Source organism: Rousettus aegyptiacus, unplaced genomic scaffold (genome assembly GCF_014176215.1).
Source record: "Rousettus aegyptiacus isolate mRouAeg1 unplaced genomic scaffold, mRouAeg1.p scaffold_m13_p_5, whole genome shotgun sequence".
NCBI lineage: Eukaryota > Metazoa > Chordata > Mammalia > Chiroptera > Pteropodidae > Rousettus > Rousettus aegyptiacus.
This window is the reverse complement of record NW_023416308.1, coordinates 74,903,479-74,915,027: the sequence shown is the minus strand read 5'-3', so window position 1 is coordinate 74,915,027 and position 11,549 is coordinate 74,903,479.

Here is an 11,549-nt window from a genome sequence, read left to right as displayed (position 1 = left end):
CCAACAAGAAATCTGGATGTCATCCTTGACTCCTCTGTTGTTCCCCTCAATCCCATCAAGCCAATCCGCGACGTCTACCTCCCAATTGTCTTCCTCTGAGGCTGGAGAGGTAGGCAGGAGCCAGATTATGCTGGGCCTATAGGGTCATATTAAGGAATTTGGTCTTTATCCAAAGATCAATGAAGAAGCTTTGGAAGATTTTAAACAGAGCAGAGACATGCTCACACATGCATTTTGAGAAGATGGTTCTGGCTCTGGCTATTGTGTGAAGAATGGATTGGACATGGGCCAGAGGGAATGCAGAGGGGGAGACCAATTAGGAGGCAGCGTCGGCAGTTTAGGAAAGGGAAGATAACTGCATTCCGGGGAGAGGATTTTCAACAGCTGCAAAGCCAGGGAGGAAGGAAAGGGCAAGACAGTGTGGAGGAATTCAATGGATCTGTGGCCAGAGCACAAAAGGGGAGAGGAGGGACTGGAAAGAAGGATGGGCCCATATCCTGAGGAAGCAGGCTCCCCGACAGGTCAGCTCCCAATATGACAGGGGCTGTTTTAAGTTCATCTAACAAGATTTCTCCATGATGAGATTACTGTTATTTAACTATCGCAAGGTGGACAATTCAAGGTTCTCATTTATAATCAACAAAACCAGTTCTGGCTGACTTAAACATATAAAGAAAGTATTGACAGGATATTCAGGTAGCTGCTACTGCTGAATAAAGAACACCACAACTCATACCTCCACTTTTGCCAGCACCAAACTTAGCCCCAGAAACTAGAAATGGCCACTGTCACCTCTCACTAGAAAAGATTCTTTACTGGATCTACATCTTTGAGTCTAAGTCCCCTATGCAGGATGGACCTCGAGATAATTATGCTAAGCGAAATAAGCCAGACAGAAAAAGTTGAAAATCACATGATATCATTGATATGTGGGATATAAACCTAAAAGCAACAAATGAACAAGACAAACAGAGACTCAGAAACATGGACAATAGACTAGTGTTTACCAGTGGGTAGAAGGTAGGGGAGGAGAGGAGAGGTAGATGAGGTAAAGAGAGTCAAATATAGTGGAGTAGGGGGAGGGCGAAATGGGTAAAGGGGATCAAATATATAGTAGCTGAAGGAAACTGGACTTTGGGTGGTAATCACACAATAGAATACATAGATGTCAAATTATAATGTACAACTGAAAATTATATAATTATATTAACCAATGTTACCCCCAATAAACTTAATAAAAAAAATAAATAAGTCCCCCATGCATCAGACTGGCTGAGCCTAGTCATGTACCCTTGCCTTAGGTCATGTGACTCTGCCCTTGCTGCAAGAACACAGGCACTCTATTATTGACATTTGTGATTTCCATATAGGACCTGGGCTTTAACTTACTCCAAGAATCATAGGGTAGAAAATTCTCCAAACATGAGAAAAGAGTTTAGAGGCTGAGTAGCCAAAAAATACAAATATCCCTTTACTGTGAAATGTAGCCAAGAGGGCTACAGTAACAGCTCAGAGCCAGGACATGACAGCAAAGGACAGATATCCTTGTTAACAGAGAGGCCTTTACCAGGTTGTCTTACTATTGTTAGTTTTCTAAAAAAAAAAAAAAGAGAGAGAAATGGTTCTGATTCCAATAATGGTGAAGTATCTTGCATCAGAACAACCCACTACAGATAACTATATAAACTTTGGACAAAATAAAAAAAAGAAAGAAAGGATTTGAAAACAGTAGGTGAATGGATAAATAAACTGGGGTACATCCAGATAATGGAATATTATTCAGTGCTAAAAACAAATGAGGTATCAAGTCATAAAAAGACATGGGAGAAACTTAAATGCTTATTACTAAGTGAAAGAAGCCAATCTGAAAAGACTATATTTTGTACAGCTCTAACTACATGACATTCTGGAAAAGGCAAAACTATGGAGACAGTGAAAAGATCAGTGGTTGCCAGGCATTGAGAGGGAAGGGAGGGAGGAATAGATGATCACAAAGATTTTTAGGAAAGTGAAAATACTCTTTATTATACTATATTGGTGGATACATTTCATTATAAGTTTGTCCAAACCCCTAGAATGTGCTATATGAGAGTGAACCCTAATGTAAACTATGGACTCTGGGTGATTATGAAGTGGCAATATATGTTTATCACTTGTAAAAAATGTACCACTGTGATGGAGGATGTTGGTAGTGAGGGAAGCTATACATGTGTGGGAATAGGGGGCACATGGGGAATCTCTGTACCTTTCTGAGAGCTTTCCCCTTAGGATCAGGAATAAGGCAAGGATCTCAATTCTCACTACTTTTATTTTATTTGATACAGAGATCCTAGTCACTGCAACAATGAATGAATGTAATGCAATGTAACTTATGACATAGTAGGTGCTCAATAAATATTTAATACATGTATTTTAAGGAATGGGTTGTATATAACAATCTGGTTTCCTCCCAAGGTCAAATGGTATGCCCACAGCCATCTAATTTTGGAGGCAAAGAAACCACCCTACTTTAATGTACCCCTCTCCACCTCTCCTAGTTCTCTTCCTTGGAGTCCTCTTTGCCCTTCACCTTAGCCATCCAGAAATCACCATCACCAGCTCCCTAATCTGCGCCTCACCTACCCTACAACTGCAGATGCTCCCAAAATTCAGAAAGCAGATCATATTGTGGACTCTAGAGGTGACACCCACAAGCCTTGGGTTCTTTGACTTCCTCCAGCGTAACAAAGACCAAGGAGAAGTGAGAGGCTAGGGCAGCACTATCTCCTTGAAAGGATGACCAAGTGCCTATGTTTGCCCAGGACAGAGAGGTTTCCTAAGACGAAAGATTTCCAGTTTTAAAACTGGGACACTGGTAGGCAAACCGGGAGGGCTGGTCACTATACCTGCCAGGAATCCGCCCCCCCTCCCCACCTCCTTCATCCCGAAAAAGAAAGTGCACGTGGACTATACACCTTTCTCAAGGTGGGGGAAGCGCCAGCTCTAGGGGAGCCATCTTTTGTGTTTAAATGTCAAGAGCAAAGATAGCTCCATAGGCTTTGCCCAAAACAGGATCTGAATCTCAGCCAGTTCTAGGCAGATTGTTGGATGAATGAACAGGCTGAAGGAGCAGGGGAAAGGGGCCCTGCCTCTAGGAACCCCCACCCCGACCCAAAGCGGGTTGTTTTCTGCAGCCACGACCATGTATACACTGCACCTCATCTAGTCTTGTCATTTTTCCCTTCCCACCCTGCACATCTGTCAAGCACCAGAATGTTTTGCATTCAACATTTACATACACTGAAATTATTTTTATAAAATATTTTTATCGAAGTAATACATGTTAGTTTTTTTAAATGCTTCTAAGTATTTTTTTTTAATGTTACTAGGGAAAAATTCATTTTTGTTCCATCTTATTTTGCTATATCCTAGCGCCCCTCTCTAAAGGAAACCTGTAATCTTTTCTGCTTTGAGATATGATGGCTTTCCCCACAAATCTGATTAACATGCATATACCTCCATTTCTGGATTAACTGAATAAACATTGACTGACTCTGCTCATGAAAAACATGAAGAAATCCTCTCACTTACACTATTGCTCATCTTCTAATTCCTTCCACCTTGTGTTCGTTATAGTGTCAGTTTATTTTCCTAGTGATTACATCTTTAAGCTCAATAATTGTTTAAAACCTTTATTTCCAGTTGCATCTGCTTTAGCTATTTCATGATTTCTACTATCTAAAATGAAATTAGCACCTGTTCTCTGTTTTACCTCTCCTCCACCCCAACCTTCTGACTCTGACAGTTATACTATTACCTTTACATTGCCAAGAAATACCATATTTACATATGTTCTGTAACTATAATTAAGTCTTTCATGCTTTATTTAAAGAGTAATTCTGATCATTTACATTCAATAAACAGCATCTACAACGTTATGATTAGAAGTAAATTCTAATTTGAGAGTATATCAGGTCCATAAAACAGGAAAGGGCTGCTAATAAAAAGGATCAATAAGAAAGCACAAAAACAGTCTGGGAAAAAATATATATATAATTGCCAAAATAAAAATACATAATTTGACAACCTAGACACTAGTGCCAGAAAGTAAGGAAGTGCTTAAATAAATCAGGATGGGGCGTGTCAAAGGTACACAGAAGCCAACCTGAAAGAGCTCTCATGGCCACAGCTGGGACAATTGGAGCAACAAAATAAATAGTGTAGTTTGAGGATAAGCCAAAGTCTAAAATAAATATACATGAGTCCAGGCCGATCTAAATAAATGATTGAATAAATAAATACACGGAGAAAGGGACAAATCTTCCTTACAGCAGAATTCCAAATAACATATGTAGCTACTCTCTTCTCCAGATGGAGCTTAATTGGCTCTTCTGCCATGACTGTGTGCTAGATTTAGTGACTTGCTTCCAAAAATATAGAGTGTGGAAAGGGAAAAAATAGTAACTTTACAGTGGACAAATCTGACGAACTGCTTTAATTAAGTGATCAAGGTTATGGTCACCAGCTGATGTCATGTGATGCGAGGGTCACTTCACCACTGTGGTATTCTCCCCCCAGGGTGTTTGATCATGAGAAAAAATCCAGATTGGGAGATGTCCTACAAAATGCCTAACCAGTACTCCTCAAAACTGTCAAAGTGATTAAAAAAAAAAAAATGGCACAAAACAAGGAAGGACTGAGAAACTGTCACATTGTAGACTCAGGAGGTATGATGACTAAATGCATGGATTGGATCCTGGAACAGGAAAAGGATGTTGGGGGGAAGCTGTTGAAATTTGAATAAAATCTAGAGTTTCGGTAATAGTAATGTACGAATGTTCATTTCTTATATTGTGGTTATGTAAGATGCTAACATTAGAGGAAACTGGGTGAAGGGTATATGAGAACTCTCTGTATTATCATTGCAATGTCTCTATAAATCTTAAATTATTTCAAAATAAAAAACATGTTTTAAAAAGGTCTAGAAGCAAAAGTCATAGAATTCTCCAAGAATATAAAGGGAAAAATATTTTTTTTTTAATGAGGGGGGGAAATATTGAGTCATTAAAAAATCAATTCAAGAGCCTGACATCTATGTAATAAGAATTCCAGAGAGAAAAAGAAAGGAGAGGCAAGAAAATAGTCAGAGAAATAATAGAAGAAAATTTCCTCAGAGCAAAGAAAAAAAATAGACTTTAGATTTTAAAATGCCCATTGAATGCTGAGAAGAATCAAATTAAACATGAGATTTCAGAAAGCCTAATGGCTTCTGGAAGTTGAAAGCAAATAAACAGGTTATCTGTAAGGAAATAGAGATCGCATTAGCCTCAGGCGTCTCTGAATCTAGAAACTTATACACAATGGCTGCAAAATGCTGAGGAGAAATGCTTTCGAATCAGCTAAACTAAAAGACAACTGTAGGGGAAAAATAGACTTATGAGAAGGAGTAAAGTTTATCTCCCATGAACTCTGGCTGAAAAAAATTAATTGAGCTAGTGCTCCAGGAAAACAAAAAAGGAAGATATAATATAGTTCTTTGATTCTCAAAGTATATTTACAAGAGAAGAATCTCCCAGGCCCTACCCCTGACCTACCAATTCAGAAACTCAATGAGTGGGGCCCAGCGATCTGTGTTTCAACAAGTTTGAGAAGCACTGGAGTCTTGGATGGTAATCTCAAATCACCTTCACCAGCCTGGTACACCCATCACCCAGCTACTGTAAGTTGCTGCACAAAATGCCCCCCTGTCTCAAGGGAGACAAACTCTGGAATCTCTATGGGACCAGCTGAAGCTAGTCTCTTGCCAAGAATATTTCCTTGCTTGGCTTTCTTGCCCTACTGTATCCTGATGACAGTGATTAACTGAGAGAATGGTCTCAATTTTACCCAGAATCCTTGTCTCAAGCTCTGCTTCTGGGGGACCTGACCTAAGACACATAATAGCCACAAAACAGTAGAACTAACCCAGATACTCATTGACAAGAACTGTCAGGGTGATAATTGTTTGCCTGGAAGTATTTAATTTAAATTAGAACAGGAAAACAGAAGGCTCTGAAAACAGTGTCTTAAAATTGTCTTCAAGAATAAAGTGAATTCCAGTCCACAGATAGTACGATTAAGAAACTAGAAGCTCTTCGTCATATGGTGAAAAACAAACAAACAAACAAAAAACAAAACCCCACATGTTTCTCCTCTCAGAAAGTAATGGAAAAGGTACCAAGAAACTCCAGGAAAAACACAAAACTATACCAGAAAATTGTGATTGAACTATGAAATAAACAAAAATGTGGCATGATTTAAAGCAATTAATGCTATGTAAGGAAAGAGAAGTATTTGATTTTAATATTGGAAATATTATTCCATTGTTTGGCCTTATTTTATTTAACTTTTATTACAGAAAAATTCAAACACATGCAGAGGTAGAAAAGATAGCAATCACTCAGCGTCCATGGTTATCAAGTTCTCAATCTCAAATATCTAGTCAGTTTTCATGTTTCCCTAAATGTCTCATTTTCCCCCTTTTTTAACAGCTGGTTTGTTTGAGTCAGAATCCAAACAAGGTCTATAGGTTGCACATAGTTACTGTCTCCAAAATCTCTCCCAGGCTGCAGAGGAATACTCTACTTTAGATAACCCCTGTTCAGGGACTTGAAATGACATTTCCTTTTCTGCTGATCCAGTCACCATCTCAGATCTGCAGGGGTTGTTTTGTTCCTACTTCAAGGCCAAACCTTTTGTCTTAATCACTAACATCTCCTGAAATAACCACTGGGTAGCCTTCAAGTTCAGGCTGCTTCAAGCTCTCTCAAATCTTCAGTTTCTTTAGAGTCAAAAGAATCTCCAGTTTCTTAAAGGACTTTGCCTTGGTTTCCAGTCTGTATAGAAATTTGAGATTCACCATTCTAGTATAAACACTGAAGCAGATGTCCAATGTCTAAAAATCTTGTGGAGTTTTCTGTTTACCAAAGCTTAGTGAGAGCGCCCCTGGTTACTCATGTTATGGATACTTAAGTGCCAGTTTGGGATTAAAGAGATCCAAACAATGCTCTAATTTATATCTGGACTTCTCAGAAAATCCAGAAAGTTTAGGTTAGGAACCAAAACATGTTTGGAGCTGTAGTTAGTTGCAAAAGACCCTTGGGGATTGTCCGCAGCCACGGGTCCCAGATTTTGTTATAAAGAGCCAATTTGACCAAGAAGATGAAGAATGTGGCCAGGCCTGGGGCACAGTGACTGCCATCAGGGAATCTTCTGCCCAACCCCGGATGATAGTTCTGGACTTTACACTTTCCCTCCTCTTTATCGGGGTAGCTAGTTATAGGAGGGGCAGGAAAGACAGGTGGCGCTAGAACAGAAGAGAAAAGGAGCCTTGACCTTAGCTGACCAGAACCTGACAGCCACCAAGTGGTCAGGCCAGGGTCTGAACCCAGGTGGGTCTGGCTCCTTTCTCCTTCCTCCTCACTCCCACTGAACCTGGAAGCCAATAGGAAAAGTCCTAATGCAACCCAGTTGTTCCCCAGGGGGCCCAAAGGAGAACACCTGGAATGAGAATGGTCAAGTTTCCTGCAATTAAACAGTTAGTTGACTCAGAAAAATATCAATAGACACTCCCAGAAACATGAAACCAAAGGTCAACCAACCAACCAACCAACCAACCAACAAACAAAAGCAGTCCTTTTGACAGGCGAGGGAAAATCAGAGAATTATTCAAGTCAGCCTCTTCACTGTTGCCCTAGAGTCCTGGAGGACTCAAACGGAAAGCAAATCATTTTTATGGGAATGGGGTAGGTGAATACTGAGTCCCTGCCCTCAAGGAAACGTCTTGGGTGCTCTCTCCCTGTGAATGAGGGACCTCTGAAGCAGGGACGATTTTAATCACATTCTCATCATCTATTCTCATTGCCAGAACAGGGCTGGGCACAAAATAAACCCTCACTCCATGAATGAATTTCATTTTTGAAAATTAGCCCAGTCTTTCCACCACCTGATCATTCTTCAAGCATTTAGTGATTTTTCAAATGTTTAAAAAACAAGAATCTGTAGTCAGGGAAGGGAACCGAGAGGTCAAACAAGGTCTGCTGCCTAGTAGACATATTTTTTAAATGTCTTTCTGGTAAAGTAAGGGAAGCAGAGGAAGAGAACAAGCAGCCTTAGAACAGCACCCCTATATCTGCTGAGGGAAAAGGTTTTGATTTCTGCAGGGAGAGTGGGGCCAGCAGGGACTATGTGAGGCGTTCAAGGGTTTCTAAGGATACACGGCCCTAAGGTCGGGAAGGAAGCAGACTGGAATGGTCTTCAGGAACATATCTCCAGGCTTCCAGGAATGAGTTAATTCATTCGTTCAATGTTTTATTTATTGAGCACCTACGAAGTGCTAAGCTTTGTTTGAAATGCTGGGGACATAACAATGAATAAATTTTAAAGATTCCTGCCCTCTCCTAGAGCTGATATTCTAGTCAGGAAAACAGGAAAAAAATTAATAAGTCAAATAAAATTATAAGTGCATTTACCCCTTGACCCAGCAATGCCACTTCTGGGCTTCTGGGACTTTAGGGTAGAGCTTCATCTGCACCGTAAAATGATGTAGGCACAAGGTTGTTGATTGTAGTGCTATTTGTAATAGCAAAAGAGTGGGCACAGCTTTGAATCTTGAACCATGTGAACACAGTATCCACTCAGATCACACCAAAAGATTCTTAGATTTAATATGGGTTTTATTAGACAGTGATAAATGTGCTATGGAAAAAAATACAGTAGGGAACTAGGTAATGCTCGGAAGGGTGTTGCTATTTCACACTGATTGTTAAGGAAGGCGTAATGGAGAAGATAACATGTGAGTAAGAGCCTAAAGGAGATGAGGATATACTGGGGATGTGTTTAGGCAGCGGAAAGAGCAGGTGCAAAGGCCCTGAGGTAGGAGCCCTCTGACATGCCCAAGGACCAGCACAGGGACCAGCTGGATTGGAGCAAAGTGAGCAAGAGGCAGAGGGTGTTCCTGTGTTTCCACTCCAGACACCCTGAGTCTGAGGGGCTGCAGCTATGGTGGCTCATGGCCTTGGGAGACTCCCTTCTCATGCTGGCCTCCCCAGTTCATTCAAACATTTCACCTAACGACACCTGGTTCTCCTCTGGATCTTCTCTGTCCGTGAATGTTCATCCTAAAGTGTGAAGCCCAGAACTGTGCTGACTAGTGTCCTCGGTGTCCTCCATTGCCATCCCCAGCTGGGAGCTCTGTGCCACTGGCTTCCCAATGCCAATCCCTCTGACCGCTTCTTCTAAGTCTCCTTCATTGACCCTGCACACCAAGCTCCCAGTCTCTGTCCTTACCTTCTTCTCTCTCTTACCACCTCTTGCCTCCTCTGCCCCAGGGCTTCTGCCCACATTTCTCTCCCAAGGCCAGGCACACAGATGTTTTTCCTCTTGGACATCTGTCCTGGATGTCTCAGGCACCTTGGACTCTGCATATGTTACTCACCACCCACTGGATCACCCCTCTGCCCTCCAGACCCAGCAGGCTGGTCCTTGGGATGCCCTCTGCTTGCTGGTTCTGATGCATCCTGCCTGCACCTTCCATACCCGTCCAGCTGAACAGAGACCCGTTCAGCCTCATGACTGATGCCTTCCCAGCATCTAGTACAACTCCCGGCATACAGTGAGTGCTCAATAAACTTTATCAAATGGCTGAGTAGTCTCACCCACTGCCTCCAGCTTCTGAGTCTGTTCCCCTCCCCCAGGCAAGGTGGGCCCACCCCCCAGGGCCCTCACCTCCCCAAACCCTGGGTGTAGGAGGCCCCATGAGCCTCCCTTCAAAGCTCTCTTGGACACTAAGGTGTGCTTCTTGGGGAGATTTGGACCCCAGGAGGCCGCTGGCCTTTTATACCTGCCCACTGGAGGGGGGCTCAGCATTGTTCTTTGGGTTTCAGTGACTTCTGCCTGTGGAAGACAGAGTGTGAATAGGTCACGGAAACCCTTGGGGTAGCAGTTTGAGTTGGAAGAGGAGGGAGAAGCAGAATGGGAATTGAAGGGCCCAACCAGCCAGGCACCTGAGGGAGCTTAGTGGCTCTTCCCAGCACAGCATCCTGCTGTTTGTCCTCCATGATGAGACTGTAAGCCCCACGAAGCAAGCAAGGATCTCTTCTATCTTCTCCTTTATGTCTGGCACCCTGTGGCGGAGGCTGTCGAAGGAGGGCAACCCCTCCACTGCCACCCCTAGGTTTTGCCAGATAAGATATAGGCCACTCAGTTCGATTTGAGTTTCAGATAAACAAGAAAATTTTCAATATAAGTATCTCTCCCAGCCAGTATCTTCTTTGAGTCATATTTATACTAAAAAAGTTATTTGGTGTTTATCTGAAATCCAAATTCAAATTTAAACTGGGTGTCCTCTATTTTTATTAGTTAAATCTAGCAACCCTACCTCCAGGTGACTTTTGGCAATGTTTGGAGACATTTTTGGTTGTCATAGTTGGGGATGGGGTGTTGCTACCAGCATTTAGTGGATAGAGGCGCCAGGGATGCTGCTAAATGTCATCCTGCAGTGCACAAGACAGCTCCTCATTACCAGTTGTTATCCAGACCAAAATGTCAAGAGTGCCGAGGCTGAGAAACTCTCCCTGTGGGTACCTAGACCACACAGAACCCTCCATACCACCTCCACCTCTTACCCCCTGCCCACCTGCCTTCCTTTCCTCAGGCCATTGAGAAAGATCTTAGACCTGTCACAGATGTTAGCCAAGGCTGAGTTATGAAGTTAATGAGGAAAATAGAATACAAAATTGTGTGCCTTCTCAACACTGCACAGGGGTAAACTACGCGCTAAAAACAATGGAGGAAAAAAATGACTAAAACGTCAAGATGGTTACCTTAGGCAACTGAAATGTTTTTTCCTCTCATTTTTTTTTCTTTTCCCACACATTTCCTGAGAACTATGTTTGTAAAATATTTTGAATTTTAAACTTTTAATTATATAAGTATTGAATGAAGACATTCTCCTTGTATTAAAAAAAAAAAAAATGGAAACAGTACAGCAAGTCCAGTCTCCTTTGACCAGCACCCCTGTCTGGTCCCAGCCCCCTGCAGAGGTACCTGCTGCTGCTGCTGCCGCCGCCGCTTCAGAGCTCATGTCCAGCTATGGCAGGACGTGGTTCTACCTTTGGCTTTGAACTGACACTGGAAAGTGGAATTGTGTGGTCATAGGGCAAGTACATTTTACTAGATATAACGAAGTTGTTTGAAAGTTAGTTTACTCTGCCACTAACAAGGTATGGTAGGACCAGCGTGAACCAACATTTGACACCAGACATGAAAATGCTGGCCAATCTGATGGGTGAAAAGTATAATCTCATTGTTTTAATTTGTCTTTCCTTTATTATGAATGAGATTTTTTACCCAGCTTTGCTAATGAAATATAATTGAAATATGACATTGTGCAAGTTTAAGGTATTCAGTGTGACGACTTGGTATATGTTTATTTGCAAAATGATGACCACAATAAGATTAGTTAACACATTATCACCTCACATAGTTACCCTTTTTTGTGTGTATATGGTGAGAAATCCCCCCCCCACCCC